Source organism: Calidris pugnax, unplaced genomic scaffold, assembly GCF_001431845.1.
Source record: "Calidris pugnax isolate Ruff unplaced genomic scaffold, ASM143184v1 scaffold39, whole genome shotgun sequence".
NCBI lineage: Eukaryota > Metazoa > Chordata > Aves > Charadriiformes > Scolopacidae > Calidris > Calidris pugnax.
The window spans coordinates 2,787,710-2,804,287 of record NW_015090828.1 but is presented as its reverse complement, the minus strand read 5'-3'; the positions used below and the strand labels follow the sequence as shown (position 1 = coordinate 2,804,287).

At 37.0% G+C, this 16,578-nt stretch overlaps 1 protein-coding gene across 1 annotated transcript in view; it reads left to right on the top strand.

Annotated features, from left to right (window-relative positions):
* BMPR1A (bone morphogenetic protein receptor type IA) overlaps positions 1–16,578 on the top strand; it is an 84,474-nt gene that overhangs the window by 35,794 nt on the left and 32,102 nt on the right. Inside the window, exon 2 of the mRNA XM_014940375.1 lies at positions 3,849–3,970. The gene's annotated coding sequence lies outside the window, so the exon portion shown is untranslated. The remainder of the gene's footprint in view (positions 1–3,848; positions 3,971–16,578) is intronic.

Genomic DNA, 16,578 nt, shown 5'->3' with positions numbered 1-16,578 from the left:
TTTGTTCCATAAATACATATAATTTTGCATTTAAGATGCACACATGAGTTAGATGTCTAACACCACAAAGATTTACCATTTGCACCCTTCTGTTTCTGAAAACTGTGGTAAATCAATTTTCATAAAGGGTAAAACCCTTCTGAGCATCCTGTCTTCCTGCAGTTGCAGGTTTCCCATGTGCCAACCTTTCCTGTCCATTTTTGGGCTAAAAGCTGCGGTGCTTATTCAGCTTTATGTTTGTCAGGGTCCTGGATGTGTAGAGCCACATCAGGAATGCCCTTCATCTGCTGCTGGTGTCTTATTCTGCTGTGAAATTTCTAATTCATACTGAAGGAATGAGTTACATATCCCACCTACTCCATCCACCAAATAAATGGCAGTTCTCAAATTTTGGCATATTTCCCAAGCTGTAACAAGTAGCAAGGTCTTTTGAGGAGGAAGATATAATTTAAGACAAATAAAATAATTCAGCTGGAAGCTGGTGAGGCAGTTGGGATAAAGGGATAATTAATTGGAGAGAGTGTGCAGGGAGAGTCAAGTGCCAGGAAAGGTTTTACCATCAAAAGAAGAGACAGGTGAGGGAATGAGTTGGATGTGGCCCTGGGAGCTGAAGGAATTAGAGCTGCTGAGAAGAGAAGCAGGATCTATAGAATAAGTAAGACAAGAAAAAGGAATCCCCAGCCTGAGTACGGTTTCTTTCTTAAGGTGAGTCAGCCTTACTTGAGTTCTGCCACTGCAAGTCCTTCCTGTCAGTCTGTCCTGCTCATGGCTGTCGGTTGCTGCCCTGTGCTAGCAGGGTAACTCTTCTACTACACACACAGAATGAGGCTTAAATCAGCTCATTTTATGTATTCTGACTGTTCCCTAGGATCTGCTAATGGCAGAAAATTTACAGTTCTCTGGGTTAGATAGGTAATCAGTGTATTCTTGTAATTCAGATTTTTGTTTTCCCACATTGGCTCCTGATATTTCTGAATAGTAGTATATGAAGATCCTGAATTTAATCTTCAAACTTTGAAAAATTCCCAGATAAATCTGGGTTTGATGTGTAACTAGTGACAAGCACTGTGAGGCTCTGTACTTCTGAATCTGTGTGTCTTGTAGTCATTGTAGTAGACCAAGTTCTAATACAGTGGAGGTGGAGTTGTGCAAATAATTTATTCATAGTTTTATTTTGTTCTTGATAGCACTTATCTGGAAGATGCCATCAAGAATGGCACTAAACATTTTGAAAAACCAATCCATTAATAATTAAGCATTTGGAATAACAGTATAAAATAAATATTTAAGTCAATTGATTTTTATAAAATTAAGTATGTTCTTAAGTAGCATCTCATGCTGATGAAGAAATGGAAGAAATAGTAACACAGTGAGGTCACTCGCATAAATTAATAATAAACATTAACTTCAGTCCCATCTCTGACAGCAGTTTTGTAGTTCCCCTTTTTAATTTGGAACTGACACAGAAATTTGGTAAGTCATAAAAGAGGCTTGTGTCCATGTTACCAAGCAGTGTGGTGTAATAGGATCAGATCTGTCAGGTGCTGAGAACCTGGCATCCACGCTATAGAGGTTGTGAGGGTTTTATTTCAAGCTGGTCCTCATCTGATTCTGTGGCTGGATTTCTGCTCGTGGTTGAAGTATGTACAATGCACACCTGGTTCATGTACTTGAAGACTGCTTTGCAATGTAAAAGTTGTTTGGGAGATGGATTTCAAAAGCACAGTCCTGATTTGAATTAAAATGCTAATGTAGACATAGCTAGAGTCATGCAGATCAGGAAGTTCACTAAAATAATTTTGTTTGGTAGGACAGCTTGGATATCTAATCCATGGGAGTGGGATCGGGAAATGCAATGAATGCTTACAGAAATTAACAGTTACTAAGCTTCATCAATTTAAGAGTTTGGAAAAAATACCGTGAGGATGTAATTTTAAAAACAAGACTGGTGTTTAGGAATGTCTTTACCCTTGTGAAGTGGCCTCTTTAAATAATACAAAGTGGCTTTTGTATAAATCAGATACTAGATACAGGGGGGTTGGAGGTGTTGTAAAAACAGAAGGCACACCAACTTTTTTCCGTTTATAGCTGTTTCTTTTGGAGTCTAACAGAAGATGAACCCAAGTTTCTTGGTTATAAATGTATATAGATGAGTTTCTTTTTAAGAATCTGTAAAATATATCCAACAAACAAACAAAACAAAAAACCCCACAAAAAAAACCCACCACCCCACCCCCCCCAAAAAAGGAAAAAAAAACCCCAAAGAAAACAATTTCCACAAACACTGCTGAATGGCAAGAATGTTTTTTCGGTTTTACCATGGAAGAAATAACAGTTAAGTGTCAGCCTGTCTGCTCAGTGGAGACAGTTGTCTTTAAGAACTGGGGCTATCCGATATTCAGGATGGTTTCAGGTTACCATTTTACACAAATTTATTATTTATTACCAAGACTATTAAACCTCAGTGTGTGAGGAACAGTGCTTATAAATGGACATGGAGACAGAAGTGTTCTGACCTTTTTGTAATGATAAAGGTCTTTATGGTGCTTAGAAAGGAAAGTGGATCCTGAATCTCTTCCTCTGCTGGAAATCATGCACACCCATGGTTTGCCCATCCCTATTCCCAGTACTCTTGGCCTGGGCATTCAAAAATAAGTCATTACATCTCTACACTGTAAGATTTGTGGTATGTTTTTTAACAGTATAACTGGATTACCTGTGTGTAAGCTTTTGTGTTACTTTCAAGGTTATGTCTGCAGTCATAAAACTGGGACTTCCAAATGATAAAATTATTGTATGATCTTTTTGAAAGATTGAGGTGATGAAAACATAAAAGATTTGTCACACACTGATAAAATGGGAAGAGCTGGCAATAGATCACATATACTCAAGATGGAATCTGAGTAGTAAAGCTGATCAGCCCAACTTAGTTATGTCAGTGCATTTGAAAACTTTGGGACTTGACACAAGTCAGGCTTGCTCACAATTGTTGGAGTGCCAGGTAAGAGCCTGTGCCGTGTTTTCCTCTAACACTTGGATGTGCGCCAGTTCAAAAACACAAACAAAAAATCAAACTCGCCCTATTGCCAATACTTTTTTTTTTTTTTACAAATTCTTGGCTTGCTTTTTCTTCCCAGGAGTAATCATGCCTGTGTGCAGCTACAATAAACCTATTGATTATTTCTCAGTATATTGCAGTTCCTTCTGTACTGGAACTAATGGGGTAAAAGCAGTGGATTTTTGTTGTGAAGCTGCAGTCTTACAGAATCTCTGGTGTTTATAAAGATTGACTTGTGCATTGTTTGTTTGTTTTTCCCACTGGTGTCACCAACAATGTGTCCTTCCTCTAGTCTGCTATCTGTTATTAAAAAATAAATAAAAAATGGGCAAAACTTGGTATCTGGAGGTTTGCAACTCTTGCTGGTATAGACCAGGTGAATGCAAGATTTATTGGGAGAGATCAGAAAGGCATCTTCATAGGAAGACTATCTACAGAGATTTTTAACACCCTTCCTCCCTGACATCACTGTTCATCTAAGGCAAACCTGTATTTGAACTGAAGGATAGAAGTCTCTTTTTTCTTACTGCAAGCACGAGTGAATGATTTAATGACATAATATCAATGAAATGAATTTTAAAGGCTTTTTTATGTCATTATTTTATAAATATGCTGCAACCGTGCAATTATTAGAAATGCAGGGGTCTAAGAAGTTCTGTAGCTAGGAGCAGATGGCTTCCATAATTCCACATACCAGGATCTGCAATGTGCAGTTCACATTATGTACTATAAACTGTCAATACAATTTCTTCGGATATCTCTTAAGTAAAATTCTCTTCCTGTTTTACAGATTAATAGAAATATGCATTTCCATAATACCACCTTTGAACTAATGAAGTGGAAGTACAGATGAAAACAGTCTGGAGGAAGCTTGAAGTACAATACAGTTTCATTCAGTTTCCTAATTCTGAGGTAAGGTTAATGCATGCAAAATTTTATTTCAAGTATTTCAGGAATAAAAGGTATATGATATGTAGCTACCATATCTTTCTTATAAAAATATCTCAGCCTTCATTTTTATGCTAGTGACAGTCTGTCACTAGCTACTGAAACAGCTGTTTGATCTGATTTCTGTGCATGTTTCAGTTACAAAAAAAGATGTAACAGCATCAACTACACAGACATCTGTTGTAGAAATGGTAACTTTTTTCTAATGTATCTATCAGACAAATTTTATTTGGTGTAGTCTGGCTAGTCATGGTTATTAGTAATGCTTTAGTTGAAATAAAGGACTGGTAACACAACTAAGTGGCATGCCTGTTGGGCATCTTGTCTTCTGGCACAGTGTTTGATTGGTACAAAATGTTATTACACTGGTGTTTTTATTATTACTGCTATTAATAAAACGTTCTGGGTTTCATACTAAATTCCTCCCCTTTGGATCTTAAAGACATTCCTGTGATTGGTTATGAGTGATAGGGGTGTTTGGTTCATAGGTTGCTGCTTTTCTGGTATCTGAAGCTTTTTTTCTTTTATGTAACTAGGAGGCTAAGTAGAATAATCCTGAAATGTCAGATTTCTGACAGATTTCAGAATTCTCTTCTGCAATATCAAATCTGTTTAAAAAACAGTGAGCATTAGCCCTGCTATATCTAGCTTCTCACTGTTCCAATTTTGCTTAACCGGAGCTGAGGCAATGCCCGCATACAGTGGTTTTTAAGCTGTGGTGCTGTTGGCCCTTCTCACTTTTTTCCCATTTGGTAGAAATGGGGTCTCTGTAACAGCTTCAAAGGTGGGACAGCTTCAAAGACTTACACTAGCAGGTTTCAGCAGTCATCATCCCTTTGTTCTCAAAGGAAGTTTGCATCTCAGATTATGTTATCTTGCAGATTTGGGTAACTGTTACAAACAGGTGTTAAACACCTATTCAAGAAAAGAGAAACTTTACTTAAAACAGGACTGTGCCTCTTTCACTTAATGGAGATCAATCAAGGAATCTTAACATATATTTGACATACATACATTTGACTGACAGAGAGAAGCATGTATCCTCTTCAGAGGTCAAATTTTAGAGAAACAGCTCCTAGAGAAAGATCAGCATTGAATTCAGCTAACACATTTTATCTTTGGTTGACTTCCTGCTCGAAACCTGTAACTTTCTGCACACCGTAAGCAAATTCACAAAGCTGTAAAGATGGAACTCATGTTGACAAGTGCAAAATTTGTGGTCAATCTAAAGCACTTCAGGTGAGGAAGATCAGAATCTGCTTTACATGGTGCATGCCTGTCCTGATGATGTCTTCATGATGTATGTTAGCTTCTTTGCACTTCCTATTTTACTCAGGTTATTTCATGCCTGGTAAGACAAGAAGACAGGCAAGTACTCTTTCTTCTCATGCAATTACATATTCCTAAAAGGATGCTGGATATTTCAAAGGCCAGTTGTAGTACGTATCTTGCAAACACAGCAACAGCTAGCATAGATTTAACATACTTGTGTACAACTCAAAAGTAAAGGACTTGAAGTCAGTGCTGAAAATTATGGACTTTGCACTGACACAAAACCGAGAAATAATTTCCTTCCTTTTTCTCCCTGAAAAGTCTCCAATGAGAGAGACAGATAAAGCAATAAACAACAGTTCTCAAATTTTTAACAATAGGGGACTTTGCAGATGAGGCATTGTCCTGAAAGCTTGCTCTTTCAACTATCAGAAAGAACAGTTTCTATTCTCAGCCCTGTAATTACAAGCAAATTTCGAGATGGAGATTAAGTGTTTGTGAATATGTGCATACTAATAGAGGACTGTGTACTTTAAGAGCTATTTGTAGCATTAAATGGCTTCAGTAACCTAGATAGTCTGCCATGGACACTAGAACCTCATCAGCCGTTTAGAAGAGCGATCCATGTGCTAAAGTGAAAGGATAAGCTGCATTTGGGTAAATCTCAGGGTTCCATAGGATTAGAGAATGGTAAAGGGTAGAGAATGGGTCATCATAAAACAGTTCTTTCATCACTCTGCCCTCTGTTCATATGATCCCAGTCCCAAAGCATTTAGAGGTGAAGGGTAATGCTTGGAGATGCCATCTATAGGTAAGCTCTCTCAATAAAGAGTACCAGTAAATGCTAATTAGTATGTCTTTGAGAGACCATCTGTATTTCCCTCTTAAGTGTCTTTCAGATGCTATCCTGAATTGAAATGAGCGAAAAATGGGTGGATGCCCCTCTGTTACAAAGAGGGAAAGAGAAAAGGGCTGGACAAAAGCTTTCTAGCATCAAGTGGCAGGGCATAAGCATATACAGTTGGCTTGAAAACTCTCAATGCAATATTATTTTAAAAAGAGAAGAACAAAACAAGACCACCACCACCCCCAGACCACCTTCATGAGCTACCTTTTTTCTCTGATTGTGAACTGTCTTTTAAAATAGTAATTTTATTAGCAACAGTTGAGGGAGGTTGTTTTATGCTTTCCCTGTATGTAAATAGCTGGCAAAAAATAAAATGGCCACCCCACTCCAGTACAAAATTTCCCTATCTTGACACAGCTTGTCCTGTTACTAAGGTTTATGGTCTTGTAAGTCAACAAGAAGGGAGCTTATGAGAACCAAATAAAACCAAACCTTTTTGCTAATCATTTCTGTTCTTGTGTATGTTCTACATCCTGTTTTCATAACTTTACACTTTAATTTCAATAGTAAGGTGACAAAGGCAAAAGACAAAAAATAAGATTACCACCAAGGCCAAAAGAGGGAAAAAACCTGTAAATACCAGATGTGAGCAGATTACATCGTCCCACGTGTTGATCAGACATTTTATGTACTTCCTGAGTGAGAGATCAGTGGTATTGTATTTCATAGCCTGACCAGCTTTCGGGTGTATGTTTTAAGCCCATTTATGATGTTTCATACCCACAAAACCTTGTGAAATTGAGTACTTTAGTTTTAAATGTGCATTTTGTTTAAATCTAGAAGTACTGCCTGATAATGTATTTGTTAGTTCCTACTGTGTGCACAGAGAGAAATTTTGATTAAATCTCTCTGGTTATCTCCTCCATGTTAGGCTCAATGAAGAGTATCATACATCTCTCTGACAATTCTCACAATGGTTTATTTTACTCTCTCTGATGTGGAATCTCTCTGTAATATGGCCCTTTGTTGTACTTTTGCTAGTTCTATTCTAGTTTTTGAGACCGCATGAAATTTTATTCCATCTTACTTTGTAGGGTAAATGCTTGTCTTTTAATTGTAACTGTGGATTTGTGTAAGTCTAGCATTTCTAGTTGTGATGTAACTGGAGAAACGAAGTTTAGTATATTACATCTAATCAGTATGGCTATATATGCTTAATTACCTTCTGGAACTGGTCTCCTATATCATGTACTGTCTTTATTCAATATAAAGATTTTGGTTGAAAGATAACTTTGTTTTCTTCAAGGTATTGAAACTGAACTTGGATGACTGAGATTAAAGACCTCTAATGTACAACTATTGAACCAATAACTTTAGTTGACAGTTTATCAATAACTTCCTATTTTTCAGCTACCAGTGTCTGTAGAGTTGTCGTCTTTCTGTCTCCTCCCACAGCGGTTGTAGTAGAACCATCTTTTGTCATGTGACGGAGCTTGTTTGTTCAGTAGCTAGGAACACATGCCAAGTGTTTCAGAAAAAAATCTGCCAGTGATGAGGTGGTCTTCCTGCAATGGTTTTCTTATTAACCATCAAGACTGCTCCATTCAGTAGGAAGCAATTATTCTGTAAGGCTGGGTTACCTGCCACTGAATTTCCTTAGTGGCAAACTGTTTGCTAGGATTTAATTCCATAACAAACAGGCTGAGCCACTTCAGGCTCAAACCACAAATGGGAAATGCAGGTCAGTGTGCTCAAAGCATTTTCCAGGAGTGGAGTAACCAGAAGTCCGTGTCGTCTTCTGAACCAGTTGATCAAAACAGGAAGTGCCAGTGATTCCACTCCAGAGCTGCTCTGTTCTGTGGTGTGCTGTCACACGTTTTGCTGGGCCTTTGTCCAGGATCCTCCTAACAGTGCTTTCCTTGTTCCATTTGGCATGGCTTAGCCCAGTTGGTTCCAGTAGTGTGACCATCTCAGTCTCAGTGTAAAACAAAAGCCTATTGCTTGGCCAAGACTGTCAGGTTCAGGAAGGTCGAGTTAAGCTGTCCAAGCGTTCCTTCATTTCACAGTTTTTGTTGGCTGTGTGTGGCTCAGGAGCTCCTGTTGAAAGTGTAGTGGGTAACAGATCTCAAAAAAACCCAGACAAGTTCCTAAGTAGTAAGAGGAAGCTAAATTTTATATCTTATTTCCATATCTGAAGATGGGAATTTTATAGGGTAGGATAAGACAACTAATTCAAGGACTTAAAGTGAGAAAAGCATACAGGGAATGTGTTTACAGTACTGTCTGAAGATGTCTGTATTGATAAGAATGTATTTTACAGTCAGATTATTGTAACATGGATATGTAATTAGAAACATACCAGTTTTTCTTTTTTGCTTATTTGTTGACTTAATGTTTAGATTAAGAATGGTAAAATGTGGTTAAAAAAAGGTAAAAAAACATTAATACAAGGATTATTTTTGTTTTCAATAGTTGCTTTTCTTTTTTCTTTTTTTCTTGAGGCAAAACCAAGCAGATAAATATTTCCTTCTGATGGTACTACTTTGAAGCAGTCCTAAAAAGTCAGTTATGGAGTAGGTTCTTTTGAGCTCAGTTTAAAAGTCAAGAATCCTTCTCCAGAGGCTCCAAGGTTATGATGTTATGATAAGTTTCATGAAATGTTAGGTGAAATGTTTCTGAACTGTTGTAGTTAATAGAGAATTGCATGGAAATAAATCTACGTGTCCAGTTAAAATGTATTTTAGAATAATTAAAAGCTACTTATTAATTTGCAAAAATCTGAGATTGATTTAGGTAAGGGTCGTTGTACAATTTCCTTAATCTTTATAAAAAACAGTGTGAGAAAAACTTGTTAGTTTTCTTATTTCTAATCCAGATATGTAATATGATTTTAAAAAAATCGTGTATCATAGCCAAGTCAAAGTAAAGAAGACATATTTTTATCATGTCCATAAAATATATATGTTTTGCATTTATACAGTACAGGAATTTCAGGATCTTGAGTAATAATTTCAATCTTTTAAAACTTAAATATTATGTTCTGAAACTTTTCTTTGTTAAAATACCTATGGTGAAAAATAATCTGAATAATTGGAAGTAAATATTCATTAATTGCTTAGTCATATGCCAGTTAATGTAAATAATTTGCCATTTTTGGAAAATAGGGAAATCTGTTAATACCATAGAATGGAAGATAACTTCTTGATGATAGAGGCTAATTTTTTTTTAAAAAGCGGTATTTTTTTTCTTCCATGTGCTTTGTCATGAACAGACATGATGTGATAATGCCTGTAGTTAGTTCTAGTAATGGAATACAAATATTAGGATAGTGTGCTTTAGGGAAGAACAGATGTAAAACACTGGTTCAGCTATGATGTGCAAGTGCACAAAGTCTTAAAGTACGCACAGTTTGAAGTCTTAGACTGCTAGTAAGTTTGCTAGTTACAGCTAGAAATAAGCAAAAAATGCTCAGAAAATTAGTAAGAGAACAGTGTAACAATATTCTGGCTTCCCAATGGAATGATTTCAAAAAGGAAAAAGAAAAAAAAAAAACAAAAAAACCCCCAAAAAACCAAAACAAAAAAACAAAACAAAACCAGGCAAGGCAGCTTTATGCCAAGAAGTAGCAACACTTTAGTTGTATTTACTAATAATCTGAAAAGCAAGCTAACAGGAAAAAAGGCAAGATAATACAGCTTGGGGAAAAATAAAGGAAGTACACAGCTCTAGAATGACTGATGAAGTAAGGATGATGAAGGCAAAAGTTATGTTAGTAGTACATTAGTAGGTATTTTAGGGTAAGGAAGATGTAACTATTTAGGTAGGATGAGCTGTGGTCAAATATTTGCTTTAGGGTAGGAAAGGGGAGACTTGCTGCTGTCTCCACCAGAACAAGGGTTTTGGTGTTGCCACAGTAGACAGTTCTTTATTTAGTTAAACTAGTAAGGCAGACAGTTGTAAAATATTAAAATTACAATAGATAAGAAATTGAGAAGTAGACATTGCTGTGAACTTTTAGAAACATGATGGCATACCTGTATCTGGAAAGCTGTGAGAGACACTGTTGTCTTAGTAAACAGAGACCTGCTAGAACCTGTTTGTTACCCATCTGTTCTGAGTACGTGCATAAAGAAGGAAATGGATGCCTCTATCTTCTGCAACCCTGTGAACGTACAGATCAGAAAGACAATATATTTAGCACTAAGTACTTGGTTTACATAGTCTTCTGATTTCTCGCCTCTCAGTGAAAACTTGTCTGGAATACTGTTTAATATGTATTAAAAAAGAATAATCATGTGGATGATCAAATGCATAAGTTGCATGGGAAAAAAGTTACGCATATGCCTGCATTGGTGTATGTTGTATACAAACTTTTGAAGGCAACAGCAGCCTTGTGTTCCTGATTTTAAGGGTGAATTTCCTAGAAGCTGTGGCTTGCTTACAGTAATGAGGAAGTTTCTGTGCAGTGATTATTCCATATTTTAATATAGACAGGTCACCTTGCAGTCAGGTTTTAAACATTTGCAATTGATCATAGTTAGTGACAGAAAATTAGAAATCTGCTAAAGTAATGCTAGAGGGGTTTGCAATCCTCTCTATTAGGAGAATTTTCACAGTGAAGATGTGCAGAGGAGCCCCAAATGGCTACACTTGACCATGCTTCGAATGCATTTTGCTCTTCCCCAAGATCTAAAATGCCTGTTCTCATTCAGACATGTTCCTTCAAGTTTCCAGTTTTTCAAAAACAATGATTTGTTTCAGTCGACAGGTAAAGCATATGAAATTTTTCTACAGAAACAGTTTGTTCCTAGGCTTTCAATGCAATGAAAGTGATTAAAGGTCTGCCTGTACAGAGGAGAATCCCCAAGATGGTAGTGTGTGAGAAGAGGGATGTTTATACAGGTGTCTTGAAGTTCTATACACTTCAAATTATCATAGAATTTGCAAATGTACACTTGAAATTACTCAGTTTTTGCCTCAGTAAATTTGTTGTTTGGTGATATCCCCAATCTTTGAATTAACAAGACTTTTTTAATGAAAAAAAAGAAAAGGTTTATTTATCAGTCTTACAAAATTAGCATTGACAGTTCTGTTGCTTTTACTGTCTTCATATGTCACTTGATGGTACCTCTCCCCCTTCCCTGCCTGTTATTCAGCCAGAGCCTGAGCAGTTGCTGAATCCTTATGTGGATAAACAGTCTCATGAAAAGAAGGCATAGTGTCACCATTCCTGTGATTGGGAAGTAAAATTTAAAAAGCATATGAAAAGATCTTTTAGAAGTCTTGCACCAGTGAGAGTGGCTACTCTTGCAGTTGTTTGTCAATTGTGTTTAATAGGAATTCAAAACCCAGTATGAAAGATACTACATTATTGGAAGTAAGTAAGTGTTGTAATTCCTTGGTCTTGCAAATGTTAATTTTAAATGTGTTAGTGCATCTCAGGATTTTAGAGTTGGTAAATTGATAAGCTCAAGTGAATTCCTTGGAAAACTAAAACATTCATCTCAGTGGCAAGCAGATACTTAGTCTGACCATTTCACTCCCCAAAAAGAAAAAGCTAATTATGTAACTTGTAACTGAAGGAAAAGGGAAAAAATCACAATTGAAAATAAAAGTATTTTTAAAAAATAATCATGCATACTTACATAGAAATGCTTAAATTTGAGATTTAAGCCTCCGTTACTTAAGGGGAGTAGTTATAACTGAGCATGTAATGCATTTACAGGTTTGTGATCTAGGAGAAGTATATTCTGTACAATCTACTGTACTACTTCTCCATGCCAGAATATCAAAGCTGTACTTCAGGTAGACAAACAAAAATACCTTGTATGTTTCACACTGTCCTGGGGGATGTGAGTAGCAAAGTGCTTCCAAGGATTATGAAAGAAGTTTTACAGTTTTCTTGTAAAAGTGGAATTTGGATAAACCATGTTCATGTACCTTGTGACAGCCAATTGATAGCTTATCATGGAAATTTTTGAAAGCACAGGCAGTGTTCATGGATTGGTTTCCAGGTCTGTGAGGGTTTGTTTTTTTTAAACATAGGGCAGATCTACACAGTGAGATACGCAGTTATTGTGAACTATTGTAGAAACTAACATTTAAAATGGATTTAAAGCAGATAGAGGGGTTCATTCATGGTGAGTAGATCCCTCTGTGGGTATTGGTGCTACGAATAAATTTTGCAGCAGAGGAAATGATTGTAGTGGGATATCTGGACAAAGAACATCCTGATCGTTCTCTGGGTTTTATACTCTTGCCCTAAACACTTCCTCCTGACTGCTCTTAAAGTCCAGGCACAGGAATGATGGGCTGATCTGCCTCTTTAGTTGAGCTGTATTTAGACTACAGTATTTCATCTAGTGGTTTTCTGTCAGTACAGTTCTTAACTCATATGTGTTAAAAATCTCAAAAGAAAAAAAAAGAATGGAAAAAATACTCAGGAAGTGATAGAGGATTGGTCATTACAAGATACTGTACGGCATTGATAGAGAAGGTTCAATAATGATGACTTATTTGTTCCCTTTATGCCAAAAATAATTCTTTAGCTATTCTCTTTAAGTCGCAACAAAAATATCTTTCTGTTATGGAATCTGTGGTTTTCCTGTAACCCTCAGTTTTTCCTTTACAGATTTAATTTGAATCAGCCTTAATTCTGTCCTATTCAAGGTGATCAGTCTAGTCTAAAGAATCATTGAAGAAAGAAGGTTTTGATAGTGAAGATGTGGAAGGAATAAATGGGACTTAGATGCAGGAACTGGACAGAAGTAATGTAAGAAAAGGCAGAACGAGATGGTTATAACAATGTGATCTTGAATGATTGGGGAATAATTGAATTGCCAGAGTTAATGGAGAGGTGACTTGGGAGCCAGATGGATTTACTTTTAAGATTTTTAGCTTAGGGAACTGTTGAGACATCAGAGGAGATACCTTCAGGTTCAAGGATGATGGGGAAATACTTGAAATACAAAAAAAATTATGTCCAAATCATTTCTGTAGCACCGAGTGTGGGCAGTTTAGGTCACATACTACAAGAGTCAAAGAGAAGTAGAAAAGCAAGTGAAATTGATAGAAGGAAGAATACACAGTATAATTTTTGTACCTTCTCAGTTTCCTTAGGTCTTAGTCCAGTTACTTTCTTACAATATGGAGAGAAAAACAAGATTTGAATTAAAAAAAAAATAATCAAGGATTTTATTAGCTGAATGTAAAGTTTCCTTTAATCTAAAACCAAAACAAACTACCTTGCATGTTGATGTTTTGCTGCTCTAGCTCTACTGTGCAACAGTAGTTGAAAAAGTTTTTTCTTCGTGTACTTAAAATAACCTTTTTGCACTAAGAAAAGTTGTATAATTGAATACTAATGGGAGAGATACTTCTAACAAAACTACAAAACTCTAAATATTATAATCTCATTGAGCTTTCTAGTTGTGCTTCTTGTGTGTATGTTTTTTAATTTTGTGTGAAAAATGTTACCAGTATTGCTTTAGCACTTTAGTGCAGGAAAATAGGGGACTGTAACTGTTGAAGTATAAACTTTACCTTTGAACTCCGTCTTTGTCTACTTATTGAAAGATTACTGTGTTTGGATTTAGAAATGTCTTTGAAGCTGTATTTGATGAAAGTACATTGTTTAAACTTGGGAGGAGTAGGTTGTGTGCATGTGCATGCCATGTTGTTCCTGTAGTTATTTAACCAAGCGGATCTACAATGCACTTGGAGTTTAGCTTTGGTTTGCATTAAAATGTATTTTCTTCTCAGCAAAACTTATTTTACCACTAACATGGTAAGATAGGCTCAGGCACATATATCCAGAGTCCTTGAAATTTTTCCCAGAGCAATAATATTTTCTTACATACTGAACAATTAAGTATTGCAGATGAAAGTAGAAACTGAATGCAACGTAGAATTCATTTTAGATTATTTGTACTGTGGAAGCACTTTCCTAATAAAGCCATCTAATTTAATATCTCCAGTATTTGCGATATAACACTGTGTGTGAGTATGTCAGGCTTTATACAGAAGCATTTATCGCTCTATGATAATGGGAATAACTGAATACTTTGTAGGTTCTATGGAAGATAATGAATATTATAATTGCAAGATATTTGCTTTCAGAAGGATTTGGGGATTTGTTCTTTTTTCCTCTTTTTTTTTTTTTCCCTTTTCTGCTTGGGCCTATTGAAGCTTTGTTAACCTCCTTCCATGTATCAGGGTTCTCCTTGCAAGCTCTGGGAGTTCCTAGTGAGACGGCTTGTGAGGTAACTACCCCCAGCTGTCCACCTTGCTCTTTTGCTGGAGGTCAGTGCCTCCGTGGCAGTATCAAGCAAGTGGCAGCTCATCAGCCACAGCTGTTCAGAGCCCGGCATATTAATTTAAACTGCCAGTGATTCTGGTTTAGGCTATGCTAGACTTACCACCGACAATACTTGCTCACTTCTCTTGCCCTTGCTGTGGAGGTGGTAACCTCCTTGTGTTTTGTGCCTAGAGCTTGTAACCTCGTAAAAATATCCCAAAGTGAGTTTCTAGGGTGAGTGTCGAGGCTCACGGAGGACAGCAGAGCTGTTAGCTGACTATTCTTATAATTCAAAACAATTCTAAGAGAGGTTAAAAGGGCGCGTTTCAACAATTTAAAGTTAGAAGGGCAATATAAATTAACACGAAGAACAAACTTAATAGTTAAATGTAATTTGCAAAGTACATATCTAAAATTTTGTTTCTGTAGTAAGAACACTTAAAAGAGTAATTTCCCGTGTCACATCTGTGTTTCAGAGGACTGAAAAGGAGCAGTGTCTACTACTTCATATTTTTGGCCTATTCAGGTATTAAAAGGCCTCTTTGGAAGACCAATAGAGACTGCTCCTTTGAGAATATCTGTGTTATTTACAGTGATTTGTGAGAACAGCTAGCCAGAGAGTTTCTCCTGTCTGCAGAATACGGTGCTCCTATGGGCATGACGAGCAGGTGAGGAAAACAAGGATTAAGGCTTACCTTGCCAAGCAGCTTTTTGTATTAGCAAATCTTGATGATGTTGAACTTGCCAGTCTTGTCTCTGCTGTTTGTATGTATAGAGCAAATACTATTAAAAAAGCTTTTCTCTTGCCCGTTGCAATGAGGAGTGCTGAATTTGACGGTTTAAAAATTATGTGGCTTGCTTATGGAGTAACATTTGCAAGTGTGTTTTTATCTTGTTCACAAAACAATGTATAAATTAATTTGGACAGCAGTTATCTTACGGGTAGCAGAAAAAAAAAATATGCCTATGTTGACAGTTTTAAGCTTTTTGAGGGCAAACAGTTTGCTTCTTGTGAAATGCCCTTCTGTTGGCTTTTTTTTAATGCTAGATCGCATGTCACTTGCTTTATAAGGGACACCGTAGTGTCTTGGTCAGACACCAAAGGAAAGGGTTTGCAGTTTGTAAGTAGGCAGCAGTGATTCCCGTGTTTCAGGCATCGCTACTAGCAACTTGGAGGGGGGTGTCTGTATTTTTGGCTGAGGGTTGTGTTGATAAGGAATGCTTTCTGTCTGTTCTCAGTAATTTGAAGTTGTGTCTTCCCAGGGGTAAATTAAAAAAAAAAAAAAAAAAAAAAAAAAAAAAGGGGACGGGGGTGTTTAAGGTCTTCTTTCTGTTTCTCTTTCCTAGAACTTATTTATTTTCTGCTCTGTTTGAAAAGTGTATCCCTTAATAACTAAAATCATACCCGCAACGTGAGCGTGAGGAGTGAGGGCTCCATGAAGAGCATTATCAAGTTGACTCTTTTGACCTTGGTAATTACTAATCTATGCAATCGGGTATTTCTGAGCCTTGTCAGCCTTGCTTATTTAGCATTTTATTTATTTTATTGGTTTTTACACGTCTTGAATAGGAAAAGAGGCTTTAAAGCGAAAAATCTGAGAAAAAGAAACCGAACCCTCTTGTTTATTCTTAAGGGGTAGAGGTCTTCTAGAGGGGAGCTGGCTTGCAGAGGGGGAAGACAGTATTCTTATGCTAATCCGAGCTCTGGATAAGGAGCAAAGCAGCCGTGCAAACAATGGAAGTGGAGCCAGAAAGTCTGCTCTGCAGTCTAGCACGCCTTGAAAAGCATGTCAGGCAGGGCGCCTAGGGCTGCGCAGGGAGGGGCCCGGGCCGAGGGGAGAGCTCCACTCCGGGCTCGCTTTATGGAGCTGGCGGCTGGCCAGAAGCCTTGGAAAAACTCTTACTACCTAGAAAACAAGAATTAAGGTTGGAAGCGAGGGGAAGAGGAGAGAGACGTAGTTGCAGTCTATTTTTCATGTTAAAAAACCCCAACCCAACACCCCCCCACCACCACCTCCAAAACCCTATTGAATTGCTTCAGCTTTGTTGCTGCTATTTCCTTCTTTGTACCAAAATTGAAATTCAAGTGATGTGTTTTTTAAATAGTAACCACTTTTTCTAAACAGCGTTCTGCGGGAGAGATGGAGATTTTTAGCA